Source organism: Ischnura elegans, chromosome 1, assembly GCF_921293095.1.
Source record: "Ischnura elegans chromosome 1, ioIscEleg1.1, whole genome shotgun sequence".
NCBI lineage: Eukaryota > Metazoa > Arthropoda > Insecta > Odonata > Coenagrionidae > Ischnura > Ischnura elegans.
Window position 1 is genome coordinate 16,432,320 of NC_060246.1, and position 13,818 is coordinate 16,446,137.

Sequence of the window (13,818 nt, forward strand, 5' to 3'; positions counted from 1 at the left end):
TCTAGAACTATTTCTCCCGCGCGCTATGGTTACAAAAATTTTATCAACAAATCATAAATTTTATCGAAGTTACCATTTCAAAACACGTTCAAACATGACTATGTTCGAAGTGGATTATAAAAAGAATTTGGACGAATGTTTTACAAAATAAGTTAAATACTCTGGCGGATATTTCGCTTTGCTGCCAGTGTACGGACAAAAGTATGTGTCGGAGTGGTGTATGAATGAAGGTTTGATTGCGGCCGGTTATGAATGTCCTAAGTGTGAAAGGCAAATGAAGTTAATTAAGAGACCTAAGAAGATTGATGGGTATGTAAAAATCAAACTCTAAATAATCAGCATGAATGTTCACGATCTGTGAGAAAGGGTTCTTGGTTCGGTATTATTTTACAAAAGGAACAATCCGGATTTCGCCTTCAAACCTTCACTTTCCTGTAGTGTTTTTGCCTCCTGATTAACGTGGTGACATTCATTCCTGGCGGAAATCAATAGTTTTCGAGATATTTTAACTTTTATGGATAGCGATTTTCGGGTTCTGCGCATGCGCCGCCATTTACGATCTTCACTTACTCACCCTTTACTTTACGCACTTCACCTTCTGCGCATGCGCAAACATTACCATGCCGCCCAATTTAAACTTTCATTCAATTTGGTCCGAAAGTGATTTACCCGCTTTACCAACTGGACCAGCTCGAAGGATATTTTTTTCTAGTTGACCAAGTCGTACATGTGCCCGGAAAGTGATTTACCCGCTTTACCAACTGGACCAGCTCGAAGGATATTTTTTTCTAGTTGACCAGCCCGTACATGTGCCCAGAAAGTGATTTACCCGCTTTACCAACTGGACCAGCTCGAAGGATATTTTTTTCTAGTTGACCAGCCCGTACATGTGCCCAGAAAGTGATTTATCCACTTCTACCTCCCACTTTGTTATGTATTGGACCATCACTAGGGATATTTTTCTCTTGTTTACAATTTCAAACATGTTCCGTGAAACTCATTTACCGCCATTCCAATATGGCCGCGCATACGCAGAACCCGAAAATCGCTATCCATAAAAGTTAAAATATCTCGAAAACTATTGATTTCCGCCAGGAATGAATGTCACCACGTTAATCAGGAGGCAAAAATACTACAGGAAAGTGAAGGTTTGAAGGCGAAATCCGGATTGTACCTCTTGTAAAAATTTACCCTTGGTTCTCCAAGAGTCATCTGAGTATATGTCAAATTTTAAAATTAACTAGTCAATGGTTAGGGCAGTGTCTGCAAAAGTACAATATGGCAGTTTTGAAAGTGACGGATAAAACAGTGACTGATTGGTATAGTTTTTGTAGGGAAGTGTGTGAGACTGTATTGATTGAAGAAAGTACTCAATTTGGAGGAGTGGGAATGACTCGAAATTTATGAAAGTAAATTTGGAAAAATTAAGCATGGAAGAGGAAGGTATGTGAATGGGTGTTTGGTGGAATTGAAAGGGGGGCCAAAAATGTTTTTTCCAAGTGGTTCCTAATAGGTCAGCTGAGGAATTACTTGGTATTATCAAGAAATGGGTATTGCCTGGAACTGAAATAATTTCTGATTGCTGGAAGGCTAATTGTTTGGAAAAAGAAGGATTCAAACATTTGACTGTCCAACTTAATGTGAATTCCAAGGATCCGGATACAGGTGCCCACACAAACACTATTGAAGCTACATGGTCGGCTATCAAGAGGACTTTGAAGAACACTCCTCACAAAGCCGACTATTTCGATTCGTGCCTCTACGAATATGTGAGGCGAAAAAAACACGATCACTCTGCGGGGCCCTGACGCTTTTGAAGCCTTTAAAAACGATATACTAAAAGTTTACACCCCTTGGGTCAGAGACAGTGAAATGGATGACGATAATCGTCCAAAATCCAATTAAATACTTTTTCCTGTTAAATTTCATATCAATTAATATTTTTTGCTTTAATAACAAATGAAATTTATGATTTGTTGATAAAATTTTTGTAACCATAGCACTCCGGTCGCGCCGTTTTTTGTTAACATTATTGAAAGAAAATATCCCATGGGAACGTAGCAACAATCCCAAATAAACCTTAGGCAAGTTTTAATCGGGGAGTATAATTATCGATTCCCTTGTTCCAAGTTCCTTTTGATTTTGGAAAGGATTTCGATTGTTTGTTCCTGTTCTCGCCACCATCCTCGCACTGCTGCAAGGACAAGTACCGATTAATAATCCGTCTTTTGCGTGGCATCCTGTGGTCGTCCCTTTAGCAAGATCCCTCATCCAGAGGCATGAATGCGAGCGAGTGGTCCCGTGCCTTGATCGCGCACTGCAGACGATGCTGCGAGACTCCTCGGAGGCTGGCTGACGGAGTTTCGTTGCCTCGTGACAGCTGATCTTCCCAGCGCTCTTCCTGGGTAACAAGCAACCTCTTTTTCTTTTACGCATTACACATATCGGTCATTTGAGTGTCGAATATCGAGACTCAAATGACCGACCACTGGATTATTATCGTATTATTCAAACTGATTCGATAATAATTAAATATCACAAAATGGATGGTATCCGGTATAACTTGGCGAATTTTGATTTACGCTGAAATGAGAATGCTGTATTATCATATAAATAAGTTTATGATTTAAGTTTTTCCCGGTGAATGATATTCATAAATTCTTCTCGGGTTCTGTACCAGGTTCTTGGCTATATTTCTACTGACATTGCGGGAAACGACTTGCATTCCATCTTCAAGGCGTGTTAATCCCCACAACATTGATCATTATGTGTGCACGTACGTGGTTTACCAAAAACTTCGTGTGAAAGCATACCTTAGCAAAAATGTTTGCACAGAGAAGTGAGTTTAGAACCCTTTGAGTTATGCTTTACCTTTGAGCGTGTCAAGAGGTGTGCTTACCCGGCAGGATGTCCAACCGCTTAAGTTGTATGTCGTCACGTAATAAATAGGAATGGGGAAATAACGCAAAGAACGAATTGGAAACAACCGAAAGTAGCAGAAAGTTTGGGAGTATTAGATACACCTATGTACAAACTGTTGTCGCAATCCGTGCAGCCGCATAGAAATGCATAGCGGACAGACAAGCGGACATCCTTTTTTATATACAAAGGTAGATTTCTTGTTGAAATTCGCCTCGTAAGTTCGATTGAGGCGGCGCCAATCCTTCCAGTGGCTACTTTTAAATTACTGCGTACGGAAAGGGGTTTTTAATTGAACCACATGTTATGTAATTTATAATTTATTTGCCTATTGCATTTATAATCTGGCATTTTAATGCGTATTATACTGCCAGATTATAAATGCATATTATGCGTAATGCTATTATTTATTTTCTGGCAGCCGTATATTAATTTAAATTTTCTTGCAGAAGTGACCGGTAGGTACTACTGAAAATTTATGTGAGCGTTGCAAATGAAAGTCAATGTAAGGTGAAAAGTATTTAAAATTAATTTGAATTTATTGATAATAATTGATTCTGGAAAAAATTACGTTAAACAAGAAAATGTATCCCCATAGATTCAATCATGGTACATAGCAATCCAAGGATTGTTTGTTCTGCAGTCCACTCCTTCCTAGTCAGTGCCATATTCATCGTGGTTCCTCCTCATGTCCTTCTTGATCCGCCCTAATATCTTATCAATAGTTATTATTCTCCTATCCACTCATAACTAGATAGACGTATCTCTTGGTCTTCCTCGGGGGACTCGTTCTTCATTTTATGTTTCCTTGCTTTATTTGTACACCATGTTAAATAGCCAATTCACCGTGTTTATGTCTTCTCTGGATCCAAAGTTACACGAATCGACTCCACGAATCAAAAATGATGGCGTATTAGAATGCAAAAAATAGTACAAACCGTACGTAACATATGCTATTTTAATATATACTTTTAACATACTTAGTTTTTTTAAGGTTAAATTTTGAGAGAGACAGAGTAAGGCTCAGTTGAAGTATTTTTACCTAAAACTAGTGACAGTGGTTTTATATATTAAGTAATTTATAGTTACCTTTTGCACTCAAAAAAGGTAACCAAATTGAAAAACTAAGTATTTACACAATTTTTATCGTTTCTTACCGTTTTCTGAATTCTGGGATTCGGAATGTTTTTAATTCGTCGGATGACTAATTAGAAAAAACGATAGCCGATGAACGGAAACTGTCATACCCAATGTCTGTACTTAAATGCAAGTCAGATACATGATTTCGACAGTAAATTTCATGCTCTTTCTTATGATGACTCCCAAACTCCGATTGAATTAATATTTAGCGTGATACAGTGATAGTAAAAAAATAATTTATCTCTAAAAATGTCCTTTTAAATTTTTAACATGCTTTTAACGTACGCCACAATGTATCTCTATGTTTGCCTCAATGGAAATTATGATGCATTTCCGTTTGGAAGAATCAGCTCCATATATTACCGGTTGCTTACATTGCGATAGAAATTTTTAAAAATCATAAATGTTTCATGTATAATTTTTAATATATGAAGTAAAATGATTGTCATAATAATAAAAAAATAAATATTTCTTCGCAATTGAGTCCAACTGTCAGCTACGCTGAATCACTGGGATTTTCGAGCCACAAATGTGTATCCACATGTTAGCCATCCCTCCATTGTCAACCCATTTCCACCGCACCGATAGTCGTACTCAATTTTTTAATTGCGTTAGAAATGGAAACAGCTAGAAAATGCGCCGAGGATAGTTTGGCTACATATCGTGTACATCGTGCCTGAAATTATTGCGAAGGAAGACTCATGCTCCGGTTGGAAAGTAATTGCTATCACGGTTCATTCGAATCCCTCTGGATTTTAAAAAGAAGATATTATTGAATTTTTTTCGGGTATCTGAAGAAATAGGGCGATGCCTGTGCCATCAATCAGAGCGGGTGTCTTCGATGAAACGTCGAAGTGGCTTGAGCACGCGAGTATCGAGATTCCCACCGGGTTAATTCATCCATAATAGCCAACGTATCAAGCCTCGAGTCGGAGATTGAAACGATGGATATTATGGATAGATTAACCCGGTGGGAATCTCGAGAAGAGTTTATTATACGCCGGGAAAGCATCAAATCATGTTATTATAAGTAATTCTGTTCCCATTTCAATCACGTTCAAAACCGCTCCATTCTCTTATGATAACTCTGTATAACGCGGTACAATATGCTTAATTGAAGAAGGCTTTATTCAATAAATGAAATAACGGCAGCGGAATATTACACTCTCCAAAGGATAGGGCTCGCCCAGAGACAGCCTCATCTGTCACACTCTCTGAAGCTGCGGTCGAGTTATTTCCCGTGGGCCTCACCGCATTTTTTTGTGTGGGAATCTCCGATGAATGATGCTACCGGGATTTGAACCCTGGACCATCCGATCTTCGGCCCAAGGCTCTCCCAATGGATCTCCTCGGTCCCCTCCATTACCTTCACACCTGCGCACGAAAAAAACACCCATCGTGAAATTCAATCCAATCACGGAGGCGAGATGATTGGGAAAAATTTGGGGGAATAGAGTCGCAAATTTGGGGTTGTTTTGCGCCTCCGTAAGAAGGCATGGGGGCATCGGGGTTGGGCGAGGGGTGGGGGAAATTAATAGTGGGGCGATCGCTCATGCTCCGCGAGATAAAATGCCGAGGGGAAAAGCGAGAGTTGCGCGGGGAGATGTTTTCTTTTTTTTTTCCTCCCGCGCGCGCACTCTCTCACACATAAATATGCTGGGACCTGTGGCGACGTACTATTTTTTATTCATTTATTATTTCTCTCGGCCTCTTATCAAAGGACGCCGCCGCCGCCACTCGGGAGGAGGGGGTGGGGGTTGGAAGATGGTGATCAAGATTGGTGCCCTCGGGAGTGGAGGAGGCATTACGGAGGGAGTGTGCGTGGCTTTCTCGGCGGCGACTTCAAACGAACCAACTCCCCTCCCCCCGCTCGAATTCGGGCTCGCCCCTCCACTCCCTCCTCCCGGCGGAAGGGAGGGAAAGGGGGGGGGGGACAAATGACGAGCGCAAACCGGTAGGTGTCGCCGCTGCACCGCGCGTCAGTCGACGCAGCTGCCGCTTCGCCGCACTCGGCAAACAGTTGACGAGCGCCAGGGAATTCACTCAATGGGGCCTATCTCGCCTCGCACTCATATTCTGCAAACCTCAGAGTTGACGGGATCGATTATCTCCTCCTGCACGTGAGATGAATATTGACAAACGACAAATCCCAGGTGACGTGATCCACTGAAGGTTTGATTGGCCGATACCGACGATATGCGCTAGCTTCCATGTTCTTTAATTCGATCAAGATTTCATTTCCATTGCATTTCACACTCATGAAGAAAAAGAAGAAATATCTGTAATTTTATAAATGATTTTACAAGCATTTCATTAACTAACTTTTTTCATTGCTCAAAATTATGTTGAAGTTGGGTATTCTGATGTTGGCTGATACATTTGGATGATGCTCAGCCATCTCGTCCAACCGTCCGACCATTTATATTCACCGTGAGCCACAAACGGGTCGCACAGAGGTATAGCATTGCCTTGGCCTTCAAAACCGCCGGCATGCCGCGGCATAACATTCTCTCTGTCCTCCATTCCTGCCTTCATCCCTTCCTTTCATTTCCATGGCTTTGGACTTAAATTCGCTAGGCATTTCATTCGCTTGTCTCTCCATTCCCTGACTTCCCGTTATCCCTGCCATCTAAAGTTTTCTATTCTCCAAGTCTTCTATTCTCTAGGTCTCCAATTGCTTCGGCTATCCGAACCCTTGGCATGAAATCAATTAGACCTTACATTTCCTATACATTTCATTCCGTAGTCCTTTCAACCCCCTTCTCCTCCTGGCTGCCTTTTTTTTTAAAGGATCCGAGGATTTTGTGAAAGGCCTATGGATATAGCCAGACTTCGCATGTTTTTTGCTTTTAAAACTCTTCTCTTTGTTGGAATATCATACAAAAACCGTTACCGGGAACGCGTGTATGGTAAGGAGCTGTATTTTTCTATTTTACGTGATTTTGGGTTTTTTCCTAACGAAAACAGTCGTGCATAAAACGATTATAGAGCTGTTTTTAATTCACTCCGAAATCGACCGCCAAATTTTACAGGGATTGGCCCCAGGGCGGCTAATAAAAGAAGAAACGGCCCGTGGTACATTTGCCCCCGCAAGCCGCCTCAATAGGCGTATTCTGGGGGTAAGATTTAAATCGAGAAAAAATGGTCCATCGCGTATGCCCGGTGCGAGTGCGCTCGAGGACCTCAAAGAGAATTCGATATCAAAGGATAGGGGCGAACAAGTTCAACGCATCAATCAAGAAATAACGATGATAGCTTTCTTGCTGCTTGGTATTCAGAGGATAGGAAACTGAAGGGCCGAAACAAAGGTTCTAGTTGCAATTGACCCATACCTCGAATGTGAAGATGCATGAAGGGTTGCAACGACGATACGAGGATGCGTCACTATCAGGTCGAAGATGACCTGAAAACTCCAAGAGACACCTTCGACCTGAAGACGATAGGAGGATCACTGGAGAAACTATTGTCGACGGCAAATCTGGACGCGATATTACCCGAAAAATGCTGCAGGATGCCAACTCCGGTAAACATACAAATTTCTCAGACGGCATTTACCTCTTATCAGAAAGTCCCTCGTTCTATCAAATGTGACAAATTTGGGCATATTGCAAAGGTGTGCGTAGTAAAGAAGCAGAAGAGGAATCAGAGGAAAGAATGTAATACATCCGGCAGGTAGAAAAGTGGTAAGTCGTTTTTGAGTTCATCGACTTCCATTATTCCGCCGTGAAATTGGTTTCTCTACTCTTGATCTTCAGCTACGTAACCAAGGAGAAAAATAATACGAAGAATTTGGCTACATAATCAAAGGTGGACATAACTGCGGCCAATGAAGACCAAATTCAGGTAGAGGCAGTTCGAATCTTGATGTGATATCCAAGGGCGGAGTCGAGCAAATAACTGAAAATGATGGAAAGCACGCTCCTGAAATTGACGTAATTTTTTGTCTGCCAAAAAAATTGTAACAAGCGGATTCTTGGTTTAACTCACGCCTCACGGTAGTTTTTACTGCAATAGCAAAAGATAGCATTTCGCGAGATTTATGGAAGAAGGTGGAATCTACAAGCTACTTATACAGGAGGAATCTGCAATACTTTAGGTGGAAGGGGAGACAATTGTAAGCACTTTTCGTCCTCTAAACATAGCGTCGCAACTCCTTAGTTACTGAGCCATGGCATTTTTTGGATGCACTCTGCAGTTGGCATGAAAACGGCTTATCCTGGCTATCAAGCCTTTTCGACATTTTATTTAATACTCACGGTTTTTAAGGACATAAAATATTTAAGATTGGACGAAAATTTGTGATAATAATCGTCCGAAACAATTAATATCAAAATGGGTGTGATATTGAGCAAACCGTATTATTACCCATACCCGCTCATAGCTCTCGTTTAATCAAGCTCAAAGATTAATTGTTTCCGACAATTGTAATAGCACATTTTAGTCCAACATTAACTACTTAATGTCCTTAAAAGTCCAGAGTATTAAATAAAATGTCGAAAAGGGTGGATACCCAAGAAAAACCGTTTTCATGGTAACGTAAAAGTGCATCCAAAAAATTTTTTTGCAACGAACCGGTCCGGGACCTATGGTCGCGGGGATCGCACGTTCTAAAGTGTGGGTTCTTACCCTTGGTGTCGGGAAGCGAATAATCACACACAAATGTTTAAAGTTTTAACCCAAAGTGTATTGCCATGTAAAATCCCAATTTCCAAATCAGTTCGATGTAAAGACATAAAGTAATAATGAATTTTGTGCGTCTACAATAGCCAAAAGTTAAGATATTACCAATGTCTCGGGAAGGAGAGGAACTGCTGGTGATGTCACGGGTGGAGAGCGAGGCGCTTCGGTGGCACGGACCATACGGCCCGCGCTTCGACTCCCGCCGACGGCTACATTGTGACTGACGAGCGACGGGTGACCAAGTATGAGTAACTGAGTCAAGTAGGTGAGAGAGTGATAATAGCATCTCCGCCGTGCCATTATATAGGGAAGTGGAGCCAGGACGTTTTCGTCAAAGAGGAAGGGGAAAAAGGAAGGTTAGGCGTTCTCGAAAGTGAAAAGGTGCAAATTCCGAAGCATAGTTTGACATAGCTGGCTATTCTGAGACGTCACACAACAACACATTTATGCATATTTTGGAAATGGAAATCTTCCATTTCCGGATCACTAAATTTGCGTTGCCGTAGCTCAGTAACTAAGGAGCTGCGACCCCATGTTTATGGGACGAAAAATGCTTAAAATTGTCTCCCCTTCCACCTCCTGAAGTATTTCAGATTCCTCCCTGAACATTCTGTGAAGAAGGAACGGGAAACCTTACGAACCACTAGTAAATTTGGTTCTTACTGGCATCAGATTCCCGGGGTTAAAATTTCGTGATACATTTCTACACCCTATAGATACATTGACCTGCAGGTAAATATTTTGTAATATTGCACGCGCACCATTCGTTTTTGATGTTTGAAATGATATTCTATTTTAACTTTCAAATCATATTGGAAATTTTCAATAATTTAAGGGGCCGTAGGCCGTCATTTTCTTCTTTTTCATAAAAACTGTTTTTTTATAGAAACTATTATTTTTATATTGTAATATTATTTTAGACTTTTTAGTTTTATTAGAGTGGAATGTTGCAATAGATTTTAATTTTAAACACAACTTCTAAGTGGTAGTCTCAAATATTCTGTCCTGTATACGCGGCGTTTATTCATCGATTATGATTAAGTATTATAATTTCAATCTGTAAGAAAAGTTTTCGAAATTTATTTAAAACAAAATGCCAAAAGCTACTTGTTTGGAAAGACAGAATGATATTTAAACAATACAAATACTCTACATTGGGTAGCATGATTATTATTGTCATGATTATTTTATTTACTTCCTTTCACTTCATTTTTTTAATCAAGTAAAATAACATTTATTTCCATTTACTTTAAAAATTGATGAATTTTCATTCACCATTCCCCTGATTGTAAAATAAAAGTATTTTTTAAATATTTTGAATTCGACAAGATATTTCAGGAACTAATGCAACAATTTATAGAGCCATCAGGAGTTTCGTCTTGTATTTTCTGTAAAAAATCATGTAATTTTTTAATTATGTGGAAATTAATTAAAACGAATTGGCCCAAGTGCGCTAATTTGATATTCTTAGAAAACTTTTCGTTTTGCCAACCTTGTCCTCATATCCTGAAATTGATATCCCTACACGCTGCAATTAGATGTATTTCCTCACTATCTACTTTCTTTCACTTCACTCTCTTTTTTCTGCACTTAAATTATTTTACCTATTTCATTTTTTTATCACTTTCGTACCTTTTCTCATCACTAAAATCGATTTGCTTAACGTCTTTATTCAACTATCTTCAAATTTAATTAGTTTACATAACGAGCTTTTGTTTAATTCAATGTTTGAATGGAACATTAGACGGCGGAAGTCATGGTTGAATACAAAAATTTCACCCAGCAATACCCTATTTTTAGCGCTACTCATGAAAGGAAGGGAAATCATGAAAGCAGGTTTCTTTAGACGATATACAAAAAATATCGTGGAAAAAAGATAGCACGAGAGTCGCGATCCTAGCTCTCCCGCCGAGAAGCCATGCTGTTTTGAAGAGACTTATAGTTTTGAAGAGACACTTATAGTTATTAGGCTTTGGTGGCCATTTTTGGAACTCCCCATTTAATTTTCATTTCTGATTATTATTCGAGATACTATTCCGATCGTGGTAAAAGTGTAAGAACATTGTCATCCAATTCTGAGCTATCCAGAAATTTTATAGTTAATCAGTTGGCGCCATTTAAAGCGGAGATTTTGCCCGGAAGGACGAGCAATCAAGAAAGAGAGTATACTAAAGCGTGGTAAAAAGTAAGAGATGTTTAACGATTTTCGAGGTGTACATTTAAGAACAAAAGCATAAGAATAGAATTTGTTTTTGAAAATGTTTGGTAAATTGACTCTATAACCTAGTTTTCTCATAGAATTACGCTATAATAACTAAAAAAAGTAAATAGCCCCAAATTTAGCCCTAATTATTAGTTAAAAATTAAGAAATGGAAATCTTCAGCACCAAATTATAATTTATGTCGAATTTTTTTGTCTCTTTTATACTTTAGTGGGATCGTTTGGTGAAAATGTTCGCCAATTTCGCGGCCCCACTTTATTTTTATTTCTTCACCGTAGATGGACGCGTTGGATTGTGGTATCGTCTATACTTTTCTTGCGCTGCGAGTGCTGGTTCCACCTCAGGACGGGAAACGATCGGGCACGTTCTGATGGACACTTAAAAAAGGGGACATTGAAAAATATGGTATTGAAGGCTGCTCGTGTGCTCACCGCGTAATATCACCCATGGATGCCGACGTTTCGGCAAAGTTCGGAAAGTTCGTTAACGTCGGCAGCCACGAAGGAGATTATACGGTGGAGCACCCGAGAAGCCTTCACTACCAGTAGACACCCGGAATGCATCAGATCTTTTTTCATTGAAAATTATCTTTGATTACCCTCTTATCTGTCCCGTGATCAGTTCCTGGTATTGTCTTTTAGGAAAAGAAGTGCACCAAGGCTTCTAGGCTGAGAAAAATGCATTGCTTAGATTCGTCTCTGCCCAACCTCATGTCATTGGGATAAATCATTCTTTTTTGATCGATGCCTTGTTAGTGAAATTATTTTAATTTTTGTTACATATATTTGTTATAAAATGTTAAATTTTAACGCCAAAAATTTTAAATTATTTGCAACCAGTTTCAGCATGCACTCGTAGATAATCAACAGTTTTCTCTTGCAAATTCCTCTTTTAGATCTCCTTTTGTTTCAATTTCCTCAGTGCTGAGCGCCGGTACCAATATTTCCCTCCCCCCTGAACCAGTAACGTAGCCAGGTTTTTGAAATGAAAAATTTACCGGAGAGTTTGGGGCCCTTGCGGGGTGTATGTACGAAAAAACCCCCAGAGCTATGAAGGGTCCGGAAAATTTTGGGTTTTTTTATGTTGAAAACGCGATTTTTAAGAATCAAGAACAGTACATATATTATTTTTTTATTTATTGAGGCCATCTTACTCGTTTTTGGCTATTTTAAAGGCTCAAGGGGAGGTTGTAACCTGGAAACCTCCTCCCCCCCCTGGCTACGCCTCTGCCCTGAGCTCCAGGTGTATATGATACACTGTATTAATGGGATTCTATAACTTTCAGCTATTCCACGTTTTCTGAAAAATAAGTGGGGCCATCGGAATATTAAATCGCGTATTCCATTCTGTGAAAAGACTTCGAGTGGTGAAACTGAGCACTTAAATTTCCAGAAATAAATGTGTGTAACTACTGACTATTTGCATCTTCTCCGCCACTGTGGATCACGTAGATGTCATCCCTGATGCCTCGTCCATTTCGCTCGTACCGCCTGCTGTTCCTTTATCTTGAATGTTAACAAAAGCATTTGATTTTTGCTTCTGGTGATTAACATCCATGCCATAAGCGTTGCACTGCTTATCAAGCGCATCAATCAGTGCACGTAAGCCTCTCTTATCAACTTTTTAATCGACGCGTGATCATCAAAGGGGACCTGACGGAGAGTAACATCAATCCTATTTACTTCTTACATACAGCGATAACGGACGTCACTCACCTCGGAAAATGCTTGCCCGCCCTAGTTTCCCGTCGATAAGGGTGTTCTGGTGGGTACGTACAATTTAACTTTTTCATACAAATTGCGAAATTAAGAAAAATGCGAATTAGATATATTGAAAATTTCGAATGCATTGCTCCTTTGGCAAAGTAGAAAAACAATAAAAAAAGTTGAAAAAAAATTGATTTTGATGAGTTTTTTCGACTTCTTATAATTAAATTACTCTCATATTTTTCATGTTTCGCCCAAAAATTTACTATTATTATCAAAGAAAACACCGGCATTCGTTAAAATCGGTTCTACTCGTTACCCACCACATTTTTTCATGCTAGCCTTTTTAAGAAATCATAGCTTTTCGTAAACTTTGTGGATCATATAATCACTCATAACGAATTCCTGTTATTTGAAAAATATAATTGAGCTCTCCAGCCTTTGAATGCATTAGAAAATTAGTACCTGCCTTTTATTAATAGTTCCAATTTTTAAAAGTCTTAAGAATAATTGAATGAATTTATGAATTTTTGAGCAAATACAACTGAAAACCATAGCGGAAATGTTCAAAATTCAATGAGTGTATTAAATCTAGAATGTTGTGGAATGACTGGATTTTCTTGGACAGCCGTAACTTCCTACATGGCTGTTAGCACTGATTCCGAAAAGGTAGATCATGTGAAACACAACTCGCGCTCTTTCTTCACGACGTCCTGAAGTATGGCGAATCGAAAAGATGAGTTGACGTATAATTTCTACATTTTAAGAAAGCTTTCGACACGGTACCTCGCAACAAACTTTTATACAAATTACAGTCATGCGGATTAAGCGAGACAATGGTAAACTGGTTACGCGACTTTCTGAGCGATCGTAAGCAAAAAGTAGTTCCGCCTTTTGTTCATTATATTCATTAATAATCTCTGCTCCCGACTTATCAGAAAATACGTTTATTTGCTGACGACGCTGTCATCTATCGCGAAGTTAGTGATCACTCTGATTTTGAAATTCTATCATCGGATTTAAACAACGTTCATTTGTGGAGCCAAGAGTGAGGACTCAAACTTAATCAGAGCAAATGCTTGGCGTTGGCGTTACAATTGGCGTTACAATTTTTGTAGAGTTCGTCCAACTGTAACCATATTTATGCATTG